The 19,672-nt window shown below is 31.5% G+C and overlaps 1 protein-coding gene across 3 annotated transcripts in view; it reads right to left on the reverse strand.

Moving 5' to 3' along the window:
- LOC123680496 overlaps positions 1–19,672 on the reverse strand; it is a 145,713-nt gene that overhangs the window by 104,263 nt on the left and 21,778 nt on the right. Inside the window, exon 1 of one of the 3 annotated variants that reach the window (XM_045618453.1) lies at positions 18,689–18,797. The exons of the other annotated variants lie outside the window; for them this stretch is intronic. The gene's annotated coding sequence lies outside the window, so the exon portion shown is untranslated. Of the gene's footprint in view, positions 1–18,688; positions 18,798–19,672 lie in introns of those variants that run through there. 3 annotated transcript variants of the gene reach the window in all.

The following is a 19,672-nucleotide window of genomic DNA, read 5'->3' on the forward strand; positions in this document are numbered from 1 at the left end:
GAAACGTTATCAAGAAGCTTTGGTTATGAAAAAATATTACGCATACTAATTTGGGGCTGATGGAACTGGAAGCTTCAATCAAGATGGAAAGGACAACATATAAGGCAACTTCTTCACATCAATGAATCAAATGGTTGGTGTTCATTTGTACAAGTAGTACAAAATTTTATTAAGAATCATAAAGGAGAAAATTACGTAGAATTAGTGGAAACCATGCTTTCAAATTTTAAAATTTTCGGTTATAACATGAGCATGAAAGTAAATTCACACCTACTTAGATTGCTTTCCAAAAAAATCGGTTCATGATTCAAGTGAAGAAAAGGGGAAAAGATTCCACATCTTCATCCTTCAGCATTTTCTAATTTTTTTTTCAATTAATTAGCATTACAGTCATATACAACCTCCGAAATCTAATAAATTGTAATTGGATAGCAGGAATTATCACCTAAAAAAAAAACAAAAGACATGTTTCACGTTGAAATTGAATAACAAGCTTGTCGTACAAGCCATTAGGCGATTTGAATCAACACCTTCATAATCAACCCACTGAAGACATCAAGTGAAATAACACTCTGTAAATACAAGAATTATAATCATTTGAACTCATTCAACCTATTGAAATCAACATAATTCGCTCAATTCCTCTGAATGGACTTGCATTTTTCCAACCTTGAATCGCTTATTATGCAAAATAATATTATTTATGACTGCGTAAAGAAGAATTATTTATATCTTCGAGCTTTCATTAGTTTCAAAGCGTCAAGGTCTGTTTCTCTGTATAAAATATAGGAAATATTGAGCTTCGAACACGGAAAGACCTTCAACTGCTTAGATTACACCCACCAGACTGATTCTATTCCTTTTGATAAGTTTTTCTTCACCTATGAAGAACGTATCAACAGGCAATTCGTTCATCCAATCAAGGGAAGTTTATAAATCCCCATAGTCATTTGACCATGTGAGATTATTGTTCTGCGTACCTACTGTCTTCAAGTAATAGAGCTACTAATAAACAGTTGACCTTAGGGTGAACTTATTGATCAGAAATTTAAAACGATAATAATATTCTGATTGCGGTTTTCACATAATTTTGATCTGTTCAGTACAGTACAGTACTAGTCAGTTGTATTTGAAGCTTATAACCTGAGTTTTTATAGGAATTTCTTGGGGTTACCTAGTATATAAATGAAATTTCTTGCAATTTCTATTGAATATTGTCGTAGTTTTGACAGTAATTTCCATGTGTAGTTGATATTTGTTTCCATGAAATTTTACTGGAAGTAACTATCCGGTTAGTTCTACCGTGGAGCATTATTGTAATTCAAGGTACTTTCTATCATTATTCAAGTGCTGGCTTGTAATTTTTGTGGTGCATTAACTATAGTTAAATTGCGGTTTAGATATTTTTCTTTTCAATTCATGAATCAATAAATTTATAATTGGGATATGTTTCATAATCAAGGGCCAAATTTTTAAGGATGTATAACAAATTATATAAGGAGAACTAGTGGTTTACTGATGTATTTTTCACAAAGCTAAAAATTCAACAAAAAATGCTTTACTATCGAACAATGAACAAAATACTGTTTAAGCAGGCATTTCGTGGTTGGCACCAACTTTAAAATTTTTGAAAATGTGAAAAAATGCTTCGTTTTTTTATTTCAACCGAATTATGGTTTATCGTTGTTCTCAAATTCATATTTGGCGACAAAACAATTTTTTATTTCCAAATTCGTCAACCATGCGACACCCTAAGACGTTGAAAATCATTGAAGTAGATTTTTATTTTTAGTTCTCAAATCAACCTTTATTTTGAATAGCAGCACTTTCTATCTATATTATTCGTCAGAATTTTCAAGTTTTGAGCCGGAAATGGTCTCGAACGATGAGGTCGACTCACTGATAAAAAATTCTTCATCAAATTCAATTCTGTCCGATCGGATGAATACACGATGATTTTCGAAAGGAAAGAACTAGAAACTTAAAATTAAATGGCATAAAACCTATATAATTTGAAAACTATTAACAAAATATCCATAGAATATTCTCAGAAGTTGAAAAGTTCCATCTTTGCGTAGGTCGAGATTGATACACGTTTATTAGGAAATATTCTGTTCTTGTTTGGTTGTTATAATTATTATTGAGGTTTGATTTATTATTAGTAATTATCAGCTGTTCGAATCATTTGGTCCTTCACTATTTATGAATTTTAATCATGTAATATTTGCATTTAGAGCTACTAATAAACAGTCGTATTTTTTTTCAATAACTTTCAAGCAATCAGATGATAAAATAATCACTCGAATGAAGACCAAGTTTTAATAATACCATTGAATTATACATGAATAAGTATACCTACCTCACAAGAGTAGGAGAATTTTTCGAAATGATTATTTGCATTCTCCATAATACTCGAAACATAACGAAGAATAAGTCACAAGTATGAACCCACTCGTAATCCCAATAGTTCTTATCTGTCAAATCATTTAACAGGACTTCTTCCATAAAAAATCTCATTTTCCCCACCTGTAGGTACCTATATTTAATTCAAATTAAAGAATCTTTTCAGTACTACAACAAGCTCTATTTTCATTCCAATTCCAAGGTTATATGGTCAAACAATAATTACCACAAATTAACATTTGATGGTAAATACTCAACATTGCACTAAGAGTTGTAATTACTCAGTGCAATTTACCAACCACAAAACAGCGAAGATGATGAGCTGGTTGTTGTTCGAAGGAATATATTTCATGTAAAGAGTGGATTACGTTGGAAATCCATCAGTAAATCTGTGTCACTGAGGCATTATGAGCAACGGTGACATTACTATGCATCAGCTACTACATGAATTGCTATACGCAATCACTTTTCACCGCTACATAGGATTTGCTGTGGCTGCGTTTATGCACACATGATAAACAGCGGATCTAGGCACACTCATTTCTAACGTTTTGCCCACATATTTGTTATTTGCTAATGTTTTCTTGATGAAGAATTCATGCTTGGAATCATGATCAAGTGGAAAAATTGAATATAGGAACATGGCTTTCTTAAAATAGGTGTTTTGGGACACATGGTTTCGTAGAAAAAGCGATATACTAATAACTGAAATATTATGTTTTGAAAAAAATCAATATCTCAGATATAAAATAATAAGATCTTCGTACAGAATCGTGGAGAACGATAGAAAAATCAAGCAGAGTAAAAAACTGTAAACAGTGCTGACAAGACTTTATCTAGTTATGTAATATCCACGTGTTAGAAAGAAATGCATAAAAAATACCGAAAATATGACCACATCATACTATCTTTATTTAACTTTTGGGATTTCATTTATGTTCCTAGCATTGGATATCTACGATATCAAAGCGTATCCTTGCCAATAATGTTAGTATAATAATAATAATGATGAACTTTATTTAGCACTCGGCTATTGAAAACAATACAAATATAATCCACTAACTTAATTAAATTCTTCATAAATATAACTCATTAAACATTTTTTGAATTCTCTATAATTATTACAATATTTGATCTTTTCAGGTAGATTATTGAAGATAACTAATCCCCTGCTAAATGTGGATTCATTCATTAATGTAGTATTCACTTTTTCTATGTAAAAATCATCTCGACGTCGTGTATTATAATTATGTATCTCATTAGCAAATTTTAGGTTTTCACTCAAATATTCAGGTAACATTTTATTCCTTGCTTTGAATATTAAATCTAATGTTCTATAAATAATCCTTTGATTGACACTCATCAATTTCAAACAATTTAACATATTTCTTATGGGAGTTCTTTTATTACATTTCAAAATAATTCTCATACCTCTATTTTGCACTTTTTGTAACCTATCGATGCTACCTTTATTTAAATTAAACATAACTGACGAGCAATAATCCACATGAGGAAGTACCAATGATCTAAACAACATCAGTGACCTATTCATATCAATTTTACCCCTTATTCTAGATATGAAACCAACCTTTTTGGACATTTTATTCGCGATATAATCCACGTGAAACTGAAACTTTAAATTCTCGTCTAAAATCAATCCTAAGTATTTCATTTTAGTAACCCTCTCTATTTCATCTTTGTCAATATTAATTCTGAAATTACTTATGTCGGTACTACGTGTCCTATATTCACTACCTATTAACATATACTTCGATTTTTTTATATTGACTTTCAAGTTATTGTCGCAAAGCCAAATGAACAACCTATCTAAATCCTCGTTAACTAATTTGAACCAAATTTCAACATCATATCCAGAAACATATATCATAGTATCATCCGCAAACAAAGTTATCTTACAATTACATACATATTTCACTACATCATTTATATACAATAGAAATAAAATTGTTCCCAAATTTGTACCCTGAGGTACCCCAAATTCATTTTTCCCAATTGATGACACAAAATTTACGAATTTTACTTTTTGCGTCCTTCCTGTCAAATATGACTCAAACCACTGAAAAACTTTCCCAGATAACCCTAGTTTTTTTATTTTAAGTAACAGTAATTTCCTATCAATTGTCTCAAATGCTCTTTGAAAGTCCAAAAACACTACCAATATCATCTTACCACTGTCAATATCCCCCATCCACTTGTCACAACTATTCAACAATGTCGTTTCACAAGAATAGAAATAGAAGAATAGAAATAGAAGAACAGTCGTTGACAATCAATCCGACATTTATATTTGACGTGTAGGTGAAAGATAATAAATTCAAGATTTATGCAGAATTTTATGTTGATCACGTCAACAGAACCACAGAAAATTCAAGTCGAGTATCGAAAAAAAATACCTAACATTTTTGTAATAGTAGATTGTACATGGCGCAGGTTTAAATATAGTTTTTATATGTTTATGTGAATGTTATATTGTGAATTTCATGCCGAATTTCAGGATAGTATCATCAGAACTCCTCATCTGGATGATTCTACCGACAGCTGTCATATCATAATAAATAACATACAGTCCATTCAGGAATTATTGACATCCCGGGTGGCTTTGGAAAATCGAAATTAAGTTGGTACTGGCTCATTCAGTAACATTTTGAATTGCAGATTTCGGGTTGGCATTGGAAATGTCATTGACAGGTGGTTAGATTGTTCAGTTTGTTTATGTTAATGGTTTTGATCCAAGAAATTTTGAAACTAAAAAGTTGTATCAATTTCAAACGCACATTGATTAGTTTATTTGAGTATTTCTCACAGTACTGTTTGAAAAAAAGAAGAAGGCAAGTCATTACAACCTGGATTATTTGTGGAAGAAAACCTGTGGAATACGAATTCACCTTCAAAGAATCATTGAATGATTTGATTGTTATCAAAAGCAACCAATATATCAGCCTGGATGAAATTTGACCAAAAAGCATCTGGATTTTAATCAATCAAAGACAACATTACATAAACTTAATTGGTTACAAGTTCAAAACAGTTAATAAAAGGAAAATTCTTATTGATAATCAGGAAAATATAATAAGTTGAGTACGATTTTATGGTGAATACAGAGAATATTTGCAACAAAATGTGAAATTCATTTATCTGGAGGAAACTTGGTTATTTATTCAACAGTGGACTCTAGAAAGAAAACAAAATGTTTATTCATATAAACATTCATATGAATATCAGTATATTCAAGGGTAAAAGTAGAAGGAGTACTATTTTGAATGCTGGATATTTCGATTTTTACCTGGATGTTTAGTTTTGACAGTGGTGATCATGATGATTATATAAATCTATGAAGAGAGAATTATTTTATAATTGGATTGCTAAACAAAGTCTTGGCCTTGCATCTATAGTTTATTTATATTCTATATTGAAATTAAGTATTGTTATATTTGTTTTTTGTTCTTCAATGAGTAATCCAAAAATCTAATAAATTCCAATTGCTTTATAGAATTTTTACTGAGTATTAAATCGAAAAATATATTCAGAAGAGTAACTTCAAGAATTTCTTCACCTCTTACCCACTTGGAGATAATAGAATGCAATAAAATTTTAAAATTCACAAATTAGAAATAATTTCATGCAAAAATGCTTTTAGTGAGTTAGTTAAAGCTGTTATGGGCAAAATAATTTATGTGATTTAATAGAAACTAGTATAAAAGCATTTCGATAAAAAACAAAAATCTCGAGTACAAATAGTACCTATATTTTTCATACAAGTTCAATCAATCATTCATGTCATGAACAGTTTCAATAAATAGTGACTTTAGAAAGTAATTCACACATCGGCTGATAAATTGGTTCCAATTTTGAAAGTTACAGTACAACTGTAGCTGTGATGTCAAAATTTTTCATATACTAAATGGATTCTTTGAATTATATTTCTGCCTTATTATGATATGGCTCTTCCATTCACTAAGCTACACTATTTAAATTTAACAACCAGTTTTTTCTGTTTTCTTCAACAGTTTAGACACCACAGTTAAAATGATCCATAAGAGTTATTTGATAAGAATTTTGCAAGCAGGTTGGTATCTAGTGTCCATCAGTAATGCAACAATTTTTGAAGAGCCTTTGGTGAAAAGGAATATGCATATTTTAATGATCTTCAATGGGATCTTTCATGGGCGACTCTTAAATAATAATGAATAGATATCTCTTCATTGGATTTCCTTGAAATGAGATAGCATTTCACTATATTTTTACGTTATATAATCTGAATTTCAATTTATGAAATCATGACTGTATGTGTTCCTTCGTAATAATCGTAATTTCGAAAATTCAGGATCTTTCGGATACAAAAATGATGAAAATAATTTAAGCTGGTTATTTCTATGATGAACCATAGCAATTTTTAGTGATATTTTTGTAACCAGAAATAAAGCCGCGACTAGACGTTCATGGCCTACTTCGATGTCAATAATTCCTGAATGGACTGTATCATATCATACCATCATCATAGAAAAATTTTGTAGTCTGCAATCGGCATAAATGAACCAACTCACAAAAACTTTTTTTGAGACCTTCCATTGATTTTTTTGAATAATTCTCCATTCCAACTTTCGAAGTTATTATGTAACTCTGTATAAGATACGAGTTGTATATATTACCCATTTTCTGAATCCATTAACTATTTCTAATTAATATTCGAATTTCATGTTCCTTCAATAATACAGGGCTCTTTACTTTACGATCGTAATAAATTTTAAAATTATTATTAGGAAATGAACAAGCGTAAATTTCGAACCTAATTGAGTTGCCATTTTTTTGTCATAAAATACTGATCAAGAAGTTTAGTACCAGAAAATAAAAATAAACCTATCCCTCCTTTCAAGCAACAATGTCTGCATAGTCCAAACATACACAAACTTCTTCAATTACAGCTGGAATTTACACCTTCTTGAAGGAGCGCCAAAATTGACATTACGGCCATTATTGATCAGGTTTACTCTCCATATTTCCTATCTGGATTTGTAAGAACTAGATTACCGTTTTGTCATAAGGAGAGAAATTAAATACCATAAATTCCTCAACTATCTACTTTAGTGATGATAAAATTCCTTCATAAATGCTGTGAAGAAGCAATATACATACCGATATATTGTGTAGGTATAGTTCATAAAGTACCAATGTGTTTTTAATTTTAACGATCAATCTTTTTAGCCTCTTTCAACCATATGGAGTTTTTTAATTGAGTAATGAAATTCTAATGGTGGAGTAGAATTCAAACGACAATATAAATATGATATGAATCAATTCCAACAAAAATTTATGATGAAAGCGCCGAATGAGGAAGATCCTATGTAGATTAGAGATAGTATAAATTAAGTTATACTTATTTGTTGAATTTTTACTTTTCACTTTTTAATTCTACCTATGATTTCATTTATGCTATACTTAAACCCATTTTACCTTTGTGTTATTTCCAATGAACATTCAATGTACCTATTGTATCATAAAAATTTCGATTCTCACAAAAATTTCGAAACACCTGATTTCCAAAGTTTGAAAATATCTTATCGTCGATTAACCTCCAAGAATTCATTTATCTCTTCTTGGTCCATAAATTTCGGTATCAAATCTTCTGGAACCAAGAAAACGGAGAAAGTTTTCCAACAAAAGTGCAAGTGAAGATATTTGGCAATCATTAAATCAGCTTTAATGTTTCGTGTACAATAAATAATTCTAGTGGAATGATAGGGTATGAAAAAAATCCTCAATAACATATAATCAAGACTATAATCCGACTGATTCCAACATAAACTAGCTTACATAAGATGACCATTAGAATTTAGAGTAAAAACACCAGGTTTTTAGGTAACTTCCATGTGTGAGCTAACTGCTTTTTTAAGAGATTTGTTATTTTCTTTCGTTATAATGAAATTCTATTTTCATTTTCATTGAATAAGTTTTTCACAACAATTTAGTAAGAATTTTTGCAATGATTCAATCGAAAATATATAGTTCATTGTAAGCCAGAGCCAGACCAATTACCTATCTATTAGTACCCACAAAATAGTTCAAAAAACAATTCCATAACATAATAATTTTCCTAAGTGATATCAGCAATTATCTTGTCATCTTCCTGAAACTCTGTGTCTCGATTTTCTTAGTCATCACCTCGTGTTCATTTTTGATTTTCTGTTCCATCTATTGGATCATAGAACGATTTATTTTGTTCACTCTAATGAATCAAAATCTTGATCTAGTCCTTCTCCTGATACCCTCTAAGGAATCAAATCTTCTGCATGTCATTCTTCCGTTCGGATTGCAGAGTTCAGGCTGTTATAATTATAATAATGTTTATTCATTATAAACATAAAAAAAAAATTACACAGGTATTCATTTCGCAAAATATTAACCTGTGCGTAATTATAAATAAAAGGTTTTTCTAAAATATTTGAAGAAATATACATTCTTTTTAATATTTAAATTAGAAGTGAATTCTTTCCATCCAGTCAATATTGCTTCGCGTTCTAGTTCATGTCACTTCCGGGTAAAAGTCCAATCGGGTGGGTTTCTAAGATCCATTCTAGGTGAACATATTTCAGGGGTGAAGGTCCAATCGGTAGGTAGGTGTCCATATTCGGGTTCATAAAATGTCTCAAAATGTAAGCCTTAATTTCATTTTTTTTTATTTTTTTTTTAATCTTCCTGATTGATTATTCTGCTTATACAATCTCTTCCTTTTTCCATTAACCATTGTTTAGCCTTTCTTCTGTAATATATATAATTTTTTATTTTTTTCAGATTTTCAGGAATTTTTTGGTATATCCTTGGGGCTAGGTAAAAACAAGATCTTTGTCCTACCCTTTTTTTTGCTCTTGGTGTTTGGTAGCTATATTCTTTTTTTCTTGTAGAATACAAATGCTCTGTTTTATTCAATCTGATATTTCCTTTAAAGATGTTCAGGAGTATTTGGAGTGCATATGTCTGCCTAATATCGGGAATCCCTGCTAATTGGAATAATTGATCACTTGGGAATTTCAGGCTTTTTCCATAAATTATCTTCAATATCCATTTCTGTATAGTATTCAGATGTTTCAAGTGCGTGTCATAGACCCCCCATCCTATAATTCCGTAGTTGATCTGGGATTGTATTAATGCATTGAATAACATCATTAGATGTTTAGTGTCATTCAAATATTTTTTCATAAGTTTGAACTTATATAGAAGTCCTCTCAGTTTTCTTACTGTATTTATTATATGTTTATCCCATTTTAGAATAGCATCAATCATTATTCCAAGATATTTTATTGATGTTGTTTCTGGTATCCTTACAATTTCATTAATCTCAAGATCTCCCATTGTTCGGATTATACATATCATTTTTTGAACATTGAACCCACTCTGACAATTTCAATTTTCTAGATTTTTCCTTTAGGAGTTTATTGTTTTACAATATATATGTATAATTGGATTTGACCATGGATGACGTTATCAGTGAGTTGAATTTTATCTGGGATATAATTGAGAAAAAGAGCCCTTTTTTGGAATTATTCAATTTATGAAATTATGTGATCCATATATGAGATCCATTTGAATGTATGAATATGCAGACCACATTAAACAGCGCCAACTGAACATAATCAACCAAAAACGGTTGAATCCTTTTCGAAATTATTACTCGCGTAAGAAACATAAAAATTTTCTGTTGCCAAAAAATTTGTGTCCTATAATTAATACATCCTGCATGAGGTTGTGGAACCGTGATATCAAAATAAGATTTCCGATAACTGTTATAAAATACCGTGTCTCTGTAAATTAACAGAGTAATTATTTCGAACTCAAAATAAGTAATGTGCTAATATATTTCGGTCTCCGTGACTCCACAGCCAAGACCAACTAAATAGCGAATCTGACACATTTACTCATGATGACATTTATTATTAGATGCCGTTACTGGAACCATTAACCAATATGTTTACCGTAATGAGCAGATGGTTCTGTAGGGTAATGACAAATCATTTTATCGCGATTGAAATATGTTCAATTCGAGCTATACTAATCAGTAATTTATCCAAACATAGACACTCACTGACTCCGACATATTTCTCAACGTGAAGTTTGTTGGTTTTGACACTAATGGGGTCAAAGGTCGAAGGATGGGTATGGTCAACTTATCAAGGATATACGCAAGAAATCTTTGGTTTTAAGTTATTTATGATTGAATTGCCGAATATGAAAATACAATTCTTTCGGATTTCATATTCTGGGTTAAAAATCAAAATAAAGGAGCTCTGATTGCCTGGTCACGACCCGGTAGTTCACTTACTTCATTCTTAAAGTCATAGTATCATAGTTTGGTATGAATACGTCACTGATGTTGTTTAGATCATTGGTACTTCCTCATGTGGATTATTGCTCGTCAGTTATGTTTAATTTAAATAAAGGTAGCATAGATAGGTTACAAAAAGTGCAAAATAGAGGTATGAGAAATATTTTGAAATGTAATAAAAGAACTCCCATGAGAAATATGTTAAGTTGTTTGAAATTGATGAGTGTCAATCAAAGGATTATTTATAGAACATTAGATTTAATATTCAAAGCAAGGAATAAAATGTTACCTGAATATTTGAGTGAAAACCTAAAATTTGCTAATGAGATACATAATTATATTACAAGACGACGAGATGATTTTTACATAGAAAAAGTTAATACTACATTAATGAATAAATCCACATTTAGCAGGGGATTAGTTATCTTCAATAATCTACCTGAAAAGATCAAATATTGTAATAATTATAGAGAATTCAAAAAATGTTTAATGAGTTATATTTATGAAGAATTTTATTAAGTTAGTGGATTATATTTGTATTGTTTTCAATAGCCGAGTGCTAAATAAAGTTCATCATTATTATTATATTATTAATAAAATTAATCTTGATTGCTATAGTTTCCTCTTCTTAAATGTATTAAAATACAAGCTTACAAAGAAACTGCAACACCCAGAAGGAGCTGTTTAATTTTTTTTTTTGTGAAAACATAGATAGAATAGCAAAGAGCAAATGATTGAAATTTGGAGAAAAAAACGAAGGGTTTACATTTTTTTTTTTTGATAAATTTGTTAATAATGTGTCTGTCCACCACGATTATCTATGCACTCCCCAACACGTCTCGACATTCATGCAATAAGATGGTATATTTCTTCTTGAGGGATACAATCCCCAACTATCTGTACTTCATGTCTCAGAGCCGCCAAAGTCCGTGAGGGCTGGGGTTAATTTCCAAGCCTTCTACCAATAATGTCCAAAACATGCTCTATGAGCGAAAGATCGAGGGATCTGGACGGCCATGGCAAAAGATTCACATGGGTAGCTTCGAAAAAGTTTAAACTAACTCTGCAAACATGAGGTCGGGTATTATCTTGCTGAAATATTGTATTCTCAAACCGGTTAAGGTAAGGGAGAACATATGGCTCCACTATTTCTTGGAGGTAACGCAGCGCTGTCATGTTACCTCGAATAAAGACTAAAGGTGTCCTACTTGCATGTGCAATAGCACCGCATACCATAAAGCCTACTGTCCGGTGTACGTGAGGCTCAACATCAAACTGAGGTTCATGTCTTTCTCACCGACGTCGTCTAACCCTTCTTCGGCCATCAAGTGCACCCAAGGGAAATTCATCAAATCTCACAATGGCAATATAACAAAGTCAGATATCGAGTGTCTTATCGAGATAAGGAGATAGTCACTCCTCAACAAGTGTCTCCTCCAACACAAGCAGAAGAAATTATTTCTACTAGACAGTTCTCACTAATGGTAGCAGCGATTTCAAAGATGCCACCTTAATGTTAGGGTTTAATGCCATTGCTCTGGAATTCCTATGGACATTTCTAAAATTAAGTATTTCCAATCTAGTGTTCTCAAGGAACATTCTAGCGCCCATACATTCTTGAAGATCATTCTCTTTAACTTTGGGGTGTTACCAACCTATCGTAGAAGGCCTCCTTCTTGAATACAAAACATCGAAAGCCAACTAAAAACTATTTCAACTAATGTGGCATCAATCTCAGCTAAATTCGACCAAATGAAAAATGTTGTAGCCTCACCCAATGGTTGGCTAAAATTGGGCTTAGCCTGAGTCAATTCAGGAATGTAAAGTTATTAGAAGACTTAACTCCTTTACATTTGAAACAGCTCAAGTGTCTAAAATTTTAAGAATAAAATTACAATGTAGAAGAGACGAGGGAGAAACAAACAACACTATCAAAGTTGATTATGGTTGTGTAGTGTGGAATCCTTGATAGACGAGAAACAATAAATGAAGAATGCTTTCTGGTTAAGTTTGCGAAAAAAAACACAAGAAAACACAACATCTTTCTGGCTCCTAATCAACGAAAACTAACATAAATATGGAAACTCCTTCAAAAGAACTATCGCAAAAGATATTGCTATCAACGCCAGTTGTGTTTATCCATCTGTATCTACTATTTATTCATGTTGATATGAAGCACCGAACAGTAAAATATGTTATCGAATCTGTGTCACTGGAATAAGTATTCCAACAGTCAATTGCGATACCATTAGGCGCGATGACTTTCCGCTGTTTGTAATTTAATAAATCACTTTGCATAAGACGACATAGTTTTTCTCTGGTCACGTAACTGATTGAAAAGGAAGCTCGACATGTTATTTCTTTTACCCGAGCAACGGTCTCTGTGGTTTACTGCCTTCTAATTCTTCTTCAGTATGAGATATCTCTTAGAGAATCGCCGTTACTTGGTAACGATTCATACGTAGTAAAACAAGGAATGTTCGAAATGAGGTCTTTCTTCTTGATATCAAAAACGAAGGGAGTTAAAACCAACATGGATATTTTCTGCAACTGATGCCCATTGTGATTGAAAAGAACTTATCCTGGAATAAAGATAATTTTGTGATGTGAATAACGGATCTGAAATAAATACTCTCCATATAATTTTCCAAAACGGAGGTACATGGTGATCAAGTTTGGAGAATCAAAAAGATGCAATTGGGAATTCTACTTAAAAAAAATCAAGTACCTACTTGTAATGGAATATCGTTAAAACGTCTCATTTCAAACTTACCTGTTCAAATCCTTTATAGGAAAAAAAAGGAAAAATATATGGATATGGGGATTTAAAATTAATTAAATAATGATAAATTTATATTCCACCAATTTCAATATAGTATGACAATTGTTTAGTTACACGGGTTTCATCAGGTATTTACATTTCAATTGTTGAAAGATAAATATGGCTTTTAACTTTGACCTCGAAATTGTTAACAATTAAATTAAATTAGTGAAGTCACTGTAAGGCAGAACTGATGTTGTATTACATTAAAAATTTATATAAATTGCATTATCATTTTTCTTTCCATTGAAACAAAGGCTGGAACAATCCAATATTTATCTTATTCAAAATGAATTTTCTTTGAGTGAGAACCGAATCCATAAAATGAATAAAAAATTGATTTTTTCTTTTAACTTGATTTCTCAGGATCTCTATCATGCAGGATTATTATAACTACTTCGATTTACTTTCTTCCTTGAACTGTATCGATTAATTAATGAAATGGCTGATATTACCCTCCAAATTTATTTCCTTTTTTCAACTGAACTTGGTACGTGTAACATTCGAAGCATCAAAAATAACGTTGAAAAATAATAACAATAATTCACAATAACTCATCTGAATGAAAAATATTCTGTCATGAATCAAACATGAACTACAATAAGTAACCGAAGTTTCATACACATTACAATTTTTTTTATACTTTGATCTCTACAAGTTTTTCCTTCAAATAAAATGATTGCATTTATTTATTTGATTCGATGTTCTCTTCCCACAATGTTGAATCTTGAATTCACTGTTATGTGGAATGAAGAAATAGGTACGTGAACTACTCTCATAAAACCAGAAATAATAGTTACCTACTAGTAAAGAATTGGGTGAACATTTTTTGGAGTTCTGAACTACTTGTACCAACATTGACACGATGCTCCATTAGAGCTACATTCTCAAATTGTTTGTAAACACGCAGGGTGTACCAAAAAAGTGTAAATAACAAAACATTTATTTTTTCTTATGGAACGCCCTTCTATGATTGCATGGAATAAGGAAATGAACGAACACTCAATATATGAGAAAATAGATTTGGCCCAAGAAAGAAGTGCATGGGGAAACAAATTCAAGAAAATACCTGGGATAGTATCACTAGTACACACTAGAGGGTAGAAAGACTGAGAAGAAGTTGAAATAAATAAACCCAAGTTTGTTCGAAGTTGGTGATTGTGTGATTGAAATTTATCGTTTTTGAGTTAGTTCATATTATTTATATTCATAAATTGAAGGGTCTTTAGAAATACTTAATAACTTCGAAATCATGGAATTCATTTGAATGAATTTCGAAACTGAATACTAGTAATTCTGTTCCAATATTCTACTTGAATTTTTATGGTTCTCATATCTCAACTTGCAAGGAAAATGAAAGTTATTTCATATCAAAACCCAAAATTTCAACTACGTCGATTTTGTGGTAATATTTTGGGGAAATTTTTTTGAATATTGAATTAAGTCAAATTGGTTTTTCAAAACATAAAAGCCATCAATGCAATACAATGAATGAATTAGATAAATATTTTCGGCAACCGTCCGGGAAGTGCTCACTTTCCGGACGCTTTTTCTCTGAGGAAGTAGCATTTCCCGGCCTAGTCCGGAAAGTACGTACTTCCCGGACTAGGCCGGAAAAGAATCATAGAATCCATAGCAACCGAGATAACGGCTGACAGTTCATATGAAATTAGTTGTCAAAAATTTGCATGTTTTTTTATCGCAATCGCAATAAAATATGGAAAGCAGCAGCGATAGTGTTATTTTACATGGTTGCCGAAAAAATATTGTACGCAACACGCCCGAAAATGGTTTTTTTGGACTCACAGACTTCCAGGACTCGCTTACGCTCGTCCTGCAATTTTGTCTATTCGTCCAAAAAAACCCTATTTTCCGGATTTGTTACGTAAATTACTATTCTGTTTCATTGTATGTTCATTCCCGTTTGTGATAAGTATTATATATTAAATTATAAAATTAAAAACTGCTCATAGTACGATAACAAAAAATGCGATATCTGCAACTGCAAACTAACAATTGTGGACCCGTATAATTTTAAATATTCAATTAGAAATTGAGGACAAATTACTTCGAGTTCAAACCACATGACATGATATTATTTATCAGATTGGATTCAACATTGTGTTAAATTTGCATTGGTGTTATCTCCCATTGTATTCGTATTCTTTTATCGCTACAATGCCGCTTTCTTGAAGTTTCCTTTTGTTAATGTATACAAATTCATTCTTATTGAATTCAATTTGAACTGTAGACTGTTCAAATATTTATTCGTCGAATACAGGGTGTTTCCTAAACATGCGGCAAAAATTCAGGGGGTTGTTCCTTGGACTATTCTAAGAATATTTTGTCCTTTGATGATTTTTGAAAAACCTATTTGTTTCGAAGATATAGGGGAAACAAAATTTCAGATAATAACATTTTATTATGAAAATTCAACTCAACCTACAAAAACTGTTGAAAATGACCACCTCTAGCCAGCATACAAGCATCCATAGCCAGCATACAAGCGATTCATAATAGTCAAAGATAAAATGTTAATTGCTAATACATCACAAAACGAATTCAAATGAAAACCGTGTTTAATCTGTATTCCTTTACCATCTGCACTTATCAATTTTTAGTCAAAAAACTGGCCGTTTTTAGTAATTGGAATGTTGTTAAACAAATTTAGAAATAAATTGTACCTACTTAGTAAACACAGTGCGGTACGCATTTTTATTTAAACTATTATTAATTTTAAAAATATGAAAAATGTTGTTCGCCCTGTATCTTCGAAACAAAGAGGTTTTTCAAAAATCATCCAAGGACAAAACATGCTTAAAATAGTCCAAGGAACAACCCCCTGAATTTTTGCCGCATGTTTAGGAAACACCCTGTATAACGAAGATCTATAATCTATAATTTTCAATCAGGCCATGAGGTTTCGACATGGAGTATCTGATTTGAATAATTTTTATGGGTTCATGTTGGTAAATTGATGCATTATGTCGCTGGGGTACATGATTTGTAATAAAACCTACGTGACTTCAACATAATTGAAATAGTCCCATAAGAAAATACATAAAATGACAAAAAAATACAATACAAGAGTAACTGAGAAAATTACAAAGAATTCAATATTCATTTTCAGCAACAGGTCTCTAAATTCTCACCTTCCAAATCATAAATAACCATAAATTGTATTCGATCGGCTAACTTAGGCCGGCCATCCACGTACAGTTGAAACTGTCAGTTTCGACTGAACAGTTAAAATTGTCAGTTTCAACTGTGAACTGAGATGTGCACACATGTGCAGTTCAAAGCTTCAGTTTGTTCCATGATGGATTCGAGAAGGTCCGACGATCTGGCGGTCCTCGGTTTAATTTTTGCAATTTTACCAAGAATAAAGAAGAGAAAGCATAAACAGTGGTGCAAGCAGTGGCTACAAAAAAGAAATTTATCTTCACACATAAATTTATTGAGAGAATTAGGAGAAGAACCATTAGATTTTCTCAATTATTTGTGCATGACTGAAACAGTGTACCAAAAATTACTATTGTTGGTTTCTCCTTTAATTGTGAAAAAAGATACAGTCATGAGAACTGCAATATCTCCACATGAAAGATTAGCTACTACTCTGAGATTTTTAGCCACAGGACGCTCGTATGAGGCCTGAAATTTTCTACAAGAATATCTCCTCAAGCCCTCGGAAAAATAATACCAGAAACTTATTTTTACGCGACATTGTGATGCGCACCCTTGCTCGACACGAAATCAACTGAGAACTCCACAGTTGAACCCCCACACACTGTCAGTTCAGTTAAACCTTTCAGTTAAAAATATGAACAATTTCATTTCTCTCAGTTGGACTGTTCAGTTGAAAAATTCGAGTTGAACTGAGACTGAAATACCCACTCACGTAGAGTTTCGACTGACAGTTTTAACTGTTCAGTCGAAACTGACAGTTTCAACTGTACGTGGATGGCCGGCCTAAGCGTACTTGCTGGAATAATATACGTCAAAGTTTTTGTCGCTCGTATTGTTCTGTTTGAAGTAGTCCCAAAACCATGTTAAGAGGGATCACCACCTCGTGGCTTTCCGCGTATCAGTCACCCATTAGGTATCCATTCATTTCCCTTCTGGCGCTCCTGCGTTGACCAAACTTTGAAAGGTGTACGAAGTTGTAGATTTAATTGATCTACTTCCTCTTTACGAAGCATGTAAGTAGAGGCCAGCACTGTACGGCGGTCTATTATTTTCTGAACAAAATTAGAGTTTAACCTCTTTTGTAATGTCTTTTTATAAATTTTTTCACAAATATTCTATAAATATGTCAGTGCTCTGTACATTGAACGTATAATCAATTCTTTTGCGGAAAACCAAAAGTTACCAATTTTTTTTCAATCGCAAATTAAAAATATCGTCATTCTACAATAAAGATAAAAAGCAGTGGTTGTAAGAGGAAAATCTATAATTTCTTTTTGAACTGAGCAGTCACGTTGTGGTATTCCTTCTGAAGGGTATAAACTACCTTTCCCACTAGTTTCTTCAGTGCAGATTCATTTTGATTCTGTGCGGAAATTACTTAGTCGATTCGTTCAATTTTTGGAAGAAAACTTCGTGTGGCAGTTTAGAATAAACTCACTAGTTTTTTCACAAAAAAAAGTACAGTTATTGTTTTGAATCACTTTAGAAATTTAAAGATTTGTCAATCGTATCTCAATCATTTCAATGATAAATATCCAAATTTCTTCATCATGATGGAATTACCAATTTTTTTAAAACCCTACCATGATCCAATTGTTATTTATTGCTTTCTTATTTGACAATATTTTCATTTACTGATTATTCTGATTGTTTAAAATGAAATACTGAAAACTGAATACTGAAAAACTTTAATAGATTGTATATACTTTCATATCGGTAAGTAAAAATTTAAAAAATTTTTAAAGTCATCATTGAAATAATTGAGATACGATTGAAAAACCTTTCAATTTCCAGAAACTATAATTTTTATTTTTTATTGACGAACATTATCGTTCAAATCCATTCCAGGCTCAAAATTCGAAATCTGCAGAAATTGTGACGAATAGAACGATCTATTCGGTAGACCCTCATAAAAAAAGAGAATATTGGAAAAACTTTACCTTCAGTTATTGTATCCAGAGAGTTGGTTAAAGATAACAACTGGAATTTATTCTTTCTTCTATGACTTAAGAAGTTTTTATACTACCTGGTATAGTCCAAAATTGATTGACGAAAAATGAAAAACACAACGTGTGAAATTGAAATCTTTCTAGCAAGACACAAAACATAATTGTTTAATTGACGTACACATGTTGGTCCAGCGATATTCATCCAACATATTTATTTACGTGTTGCAGTGCAATATTATATAGGACCCTAAGCCTGTAAATTGAAATGCAGCATGTTTACTCAATGACGTGAAAACACCGAATATATTTATTTACATGTAGATATTGAAAAGAAGTTGAGAATTCACGTCTCGTTTCCAATTCCACAAGAACAAAATGAAATATTGATTTTTGAAATATACCAAACTACCGAATGTTGCAACAACAATATACAGTCAAAATATTCAAATAACATTTGCTCATAAGAAATTTTTCTACTTTTATATTTATTTAATCAAAATTTCTTGGTTTTCATTTAATATGTTGAGATACTATCCAACTTATTGATAGATTGTTATGAAAATACAATATAGTTGGAATTGCCCAAATATATTTCGAATGTTTCATTCGATGCACCATCTAGTTATGTGTCAGCCTCAGGTGTCATTAAATACTGTAATGGTTTCCAAGAAACATGGATGGATCATACCACAAATGACCATCACCGACATATCTATCCACTTAGCAATTTCTGGTGAAGTACATCTTCAGCAGATAAGCAGAGGAATTAATTGTTGAGTATCGCATTGAAGGTGTATGAGCTATAGACTTGACTCAGGATTCGAATTTTTTTCACTTTAAAGCAATAGAATCGTAAGATCAAGAAAAGTGAAAGGACGGCATATTTCATGTTCATAGAAAAGAAGTGAAATATTAGAAATAAAAGAAAAAAAGATAGTTGAAAATAATTTAGTGGAAGCAATTAAAATTATATAT

The sequence above is a fragment of the Harmonia axyridis genome, chromosome 1 (genome assembly GCF_914767665.1).
Source record: "Harmonia axyridis chromosome 1, icHarAxyr1.1, whole genome shotgun sequence".
Lineage (NCBI taxonomy): Eukaryota > Metazoa > Arthropoda > Insecta > Coleoptera > Coccinellidae > Harmonia > Harmonia axyridis.